This window comes from Triticum urartu, chromosome 5A (genome assembly GCF_056163025.1).
Source record: "Triticum urartu cultivar PI428250 chromosome 5A, HENAU_Tu73, whole genome shotgun sequence".
Taxonomy (NCBI): domain Eukaryota; kingdom Viridiplantae; phylum Streptophyta; class Magnoliopsida; order Poales; family Poaceae; genus Triticum; species Triticum urartu.
Genome location: NC_141877.1, coordinates 645,411,871 through 645,417,093, shown reverse-complemented (window position 1 = coordinate 645,417,093; position 5,223 = coordinate 645,411,871).

Genomic DNA, 5,223 nt, shown 5'->3' with positions numbered 1-5,223 from the left:
GAAGAGGAAGAATAAGAAAAAAAAAGAGGAGAAGAAGAAGGAGTAGAGGAGAAGAAAAGAAATAGATTTAATCCTCTTTTTCCTCCTTCTTCTTCTTCTTCTTCTTCTCCTCTTTTTTCTTCTTCTTCTTCTTCCTCTTCTTTTTTTCTCCTCTTCTTCCTCTCCTATTCTTCTCTTCTTCTTCTCCTTCTTTCTCTTCTTATTTTTCTCCTCTTCTTACCTTTTTTCTCCCCTTTTCCTCTCCTTATTTTTCTTCCCTTCTTCCTTCTTCCTTCTTCCTCTTTTCCATATATATAAAAGTTTAAAAATACATACATACATAAGGCGTCGGCATCGGGCCAGGCGGCGTCAGCGATGGCGCGGTGGAGCAGCCTGACGGCGTCGGCGACGGCGACGAGGAGCAGCACTGGGCGTCGGGCCGAGAAGAAGTGATCTGCTGAAACTGCCAAGTCGTTGCTATATATACACGAAGCATTGGTCCTGGTTCGTGGCACCAACCGGGACCAATGGCCTTGCACAGCGGCGTGGTGGGAGTTGAGTCCCACCTCGCTAGTTGAGAGACTGCCGCACCTGTTTATAAGGCGCGGTGCGCCTGAGCCTTTGAGCTCCTCTCCAAAGCAGGCTTACGGGCCTAACCACTCTGTATCTGCCTGTGGGCCTGCTGGGCCTTCTACGAGCCTGGATCCTGGCCCAACAGGCTGGTTGGGTTTCTAGTCGTATCCAGGCCGTGGTGGCCCAGTAGGCGGTATTTTTTTTAATTTTTCCAGTATTTTTGTTTTGTTTTTTGCATTATTTATTTTATTTTGTTTTTTGCTTTATTATTTTTAATTCCTTTTGCTTTTAGGTCAGAAAAATTATAAACTTTCTGTTAGTGCCATTAGTTTTCAAATTTGAATAGTTTAAATATGAATTCTCTAAAATTTGTGTGAATCACTAGTTTGTGATTAACTTTACTATAAAAAGAGATTTTGGAGTGATTCTTTTTCCTGCTATTTAATATTATTGTGTTTTATCTGTTGGGGAACGCAGTATTTCAAAAAAAATTCCTATGATCACGCAAGATCTCTCTAGGGATGCATAGCTACGAGAGGGGAGAGTATGTCTACGTACCCTCATAGACCGAAAGCGGAAGCGTTAAGAAACATGGTTGATGTAGTCGAACGTCTTCGCGATCCAACCGATCAAGTACCGAACGCACGACACCTCCGCGATCTGCACACGTTCAGCTCGGTGACGTCCCTCGTACTCTTGATCTAGTTGAGGCCAAGGGAGAGTTTCATTAGCATGACAGCGTGTTGATGGTGATGATGTAGTTACTAGCGCAGCGCTTCACCTAAGCACTACGACGATATGACCGAGGTGTGTATCTGTAGAGGGGGGCACCGCACACGGCTAAAACAATTGTCAACTTGTGTGTCTATGGGGTGCCCCTGCCCCGTATATAGAGGGGAGGAGGGTGTTGGTGTAAAAACCGGCGGATCTCGGGTAGGGGGTCCTGAACTGTGCGTCTAAGGCGGATGGTAACAGGAGGCGGAGGACACAATGTTTACCCAGGTTCGGGCCCTCTCGATGGAGGTAATACCCTACTTCCTGTTTGATTGATCTTGATGATATGAGTATTACAAGAGTTGATCTACCACTAGGTCGTAGAGGCTAAACCCTAGAACCTAGCCTATGATTACGATTGTTGTCCTACAGACTAAACCCTTCGGTTTATATAGACACTGGAGGGGACTAGGGTTACAAAGAGTCGGTTACAAGGGAGGAGATCTACATATCCGAATTGCCAAGCTTGCCTTCCGCGCCAAGGAGAGTCCCACCCGGACACGGGACGGAGTCTTCAATCTTGTATCTTCATAGTCCAACAGTCCGGCCAAAGATTATAGTCCGGCTGTCCGGGGACCCCCTAATCCAGGACTCCCTCAGTAGCCCCTGAACCAGGCTTCAATGATGATGAGTCCGGCGCGCAGATTGCGTTTGGCATTGCAAGGCGGGTTCTTCTCCAAATTTCAAATACCCGTCGAGTAGTGTTCGGCTTCCCATGAATGTTGCTCTCCTTGGCTTATGCGCCTAATAATGGCTATCCTCCACGTGTTGAGCGAATGCGAGAAGTCAGGGCATTTTTGCACTTGCCACCCTAACCATGTGAGTAAATCATCTATTTAAAGAGATGGGGACCGTCATATCCAAATCACACCATCCTCCCACAGCGAGTATCCATCGGAGCGCGCCTGGAAAAGTCCATCCCATCATGGTCGGCCATCGCAGCTCCTCCTCTCGCTCCCGTAGCCCTAAGACAAGCAATTGGAAGAAGTGTTCCGTCCCCCACAACCAATTAGTAGAGTTACAGACCAGGGGTTTCTCCCTCCAGCGTATATGGTCCCCATTCGAGCCGGACTTGCCACTTACAACAGCGGGGAGCAAGCGGAGAGCTTTCCCAAACCATCCATGGGGGAGCGGGTATGCCTTGTCCCTTACTTATTAAGAGGGCTTGGATTTCCAATGCATCCATTCCTCCGTGGGCTCCTGGAGTTCTACGGCCTCCAGCTGGATAACTTTACTCCTGCCTCCATATTACACATCGCTGGCTATGTCGCCCTTCGCGAGCTGTTTTTGGGCTGTGAAGCTCATTTCGAGCTATGGAAGAGGTTATTCTGCCTCGTACCCCGTACACAAGAGGGGTCAATATATCAAGTGGGCGGAGCCGAAATATGGCGCAGTGCCGGGACCGGATACCTATCCAGTACTCCGAAGAGTACATCCGAAGACTGGCCTTCAGAGTGGTTTTAATTGGAGGATGTCCCCCTTCCGGACCCTATTCGGATGGGCCTTCCTGAGTTCAATAACTCCCCTTTGAAGAAACACCGCAGCTGGTGCCCACAGAGCCCCCAGGAGGAAGATAACAGAGAGGTCCTTTACCTGACGGGCCGGATAAAAATGCTTGCCAAATCAGGATTGACAATAATCGAGGTTATGTCAATATGTATAGTGCGGGGGGTGCAGCCACTTCAATACTGGGGACAACCCATGTGGCACTTTAATGGAGAAGACGATGCCACCCGCTACGGTCGTAAGGGACCGGACTCCGTCACTGCTCTAGCGAAAATACTATCCGATTTATATAAAGGAGAGGAAGAGGAGTTCATCCGCATTAAGCCACGGGATGGATTCTCCATGTACAACCCGACTTTCCCGCATTCTTCGTCATAAGTATTTACCTGCTATTTCATAGCAGGAACTGCAAAAAGCTATGAGGGAGGTCTACAGCCCGTCTCCACAACCAGAGGACCCTGACCGGGCCCTTGACCCCGGACTCGAAGAAGATCTGGACACATTTGTGGAGCTCATCGACAGGACGTTCTATAAGTTAAGCTGCAACGGTGCCTTGGTGGCCATCATAGCCGATTATCCTGGACTGCTCCCTGCATCGCATGTAAGTAAAACCGGAGTACCAACTTCTGATAAGGATCCTTTTTTTCGCACTTCACCTACCGCACACATATGGTGTCTTACAGGGAAGGCCCTCGGGACGCCATGCCGAACCCATAGTGACTCACCAACAAGGGGCACCGAAGCCGGGTAGGCTTAAAAGGAAGGCGGTCAGGACTGAGACGTCGTCACAGAGGTTTGAAAAAGAACCCCGCTCCGTGGTTGTCGTCTTTTAAAATATAATAACATCCATGGTTCATGGCAGGAAAAACGCTCGCCGGACCATATCTGGAGAGCCTGCTGGCCAAGCCTCCACCAGCCGGGCTCTAGAGTCGGACTTAGAGGCAGACGCTAACGTGGGGCCAACACCGGATGTTCCTCCTACAGAGGATGTGGATAGGTTGTCCGCTACGAATTCCGAAGTGGAGAGTGCCATGAATCACAGGCGTCGCCGGGCCATACTCTGCGACGCTTGTTTCTCTCAAGAGGCATTCGATGCCTTCAACTCAGGAGACGCGTACATCCGAGCTGCTCAAAATGGTCTTGTCTGAGCCACGGACCAGTATGTAAAGGATATACAGGCAAGAAAATCTAATAATTATGTATATCAGTAGCCCCTGAGACTTGAAACAGTTGGCACAACTGATTTAAGGATCACGGATTGCGTAGGTTCTTACGGAGAAGAATACCCAGTTGTCTCAAAAGCCCAGCTACGGGCCGCAGTTGCCGCAATGAAGGAGTCCAAGAAGGCCCCATCTGGTAACACTTGTTTCCATCTAAAAGAATGACATGTACCAGTTAGTATTCGACATGCATGCAAATCTAACAATAGATTCTGCAGATGATCCCAGAGTGAATCCGGAGGTCATGCGAGGGGATGAGCAACATGCTCAACGACAGCTAAAGGCTGGCGAGCGCATGCTTACGCAGGTTATGAAGGAGAAAAATGATCTCCAAGATGCCAATACCCGGCTGGGCATTGAACTGAAAGATGTTTGGGCCCAGCTTGCTGACTCCGTAAAGGAGAATAAGAGGCTTCGACGCGACATTTTTAGTAAGTGCTTGAACGAACTTTTATAGAGTTCGGCGAAAAAATCGGTTAACAGAGTTATATATGTAGGTATGCTGATGGGACGTCCCGCAGAGGAGATGCCCGGGTCTGCGGGTGATCTTCTGCCAGAGCTGTCACAACTGCACGAGCAAGTTCGGCAGGTGATGCAGGGCATTGCCCAAGCCTTGTGGCCATCCGCCTCCCTGCCAGGAGGCATGGGGGAGCTTGTAGAGATGCTCAAGGGAGCGCGGCGGCGCTTCCGATTATGGAAGATATCAGCCTGCCGACAAGGTGCAAGGGAAGCCTGGGCCATGGTGAAGACGTGATATACCAAGGCTGACCCGAACCACATGGCCGAGGTCGGACCTGTGGGTTCTGATGGGAAAGAGATCCCCGTCAGTTTAGTGTATGACCAGGTGAAATTAGCCGCAAAGTATTCCCAACAGGATTGTAGGCTAGACAGCTTGTTGGATGGTATAGAAGAAGAATTTAGTCAGTTTAAGTGAATGTGTACTTCAAGTGACATATATTGTCCCTAGCCGGATTGTAAATCATTTGTCATGGCAGACCTTTTCGCTTCGACCTCCGGACCCGACAGTCCGGAGTGTATCCGAATACCTGCTTAGTTATGTAAAAACTGGGGTACGCGTGGAAACAAGGCGTAGGGGTCATAAGTGCTTGAACAGACAAGTACCCAACTAGCTATATTATATTACATGCATAGTAAGAAACATCTTCCAGGG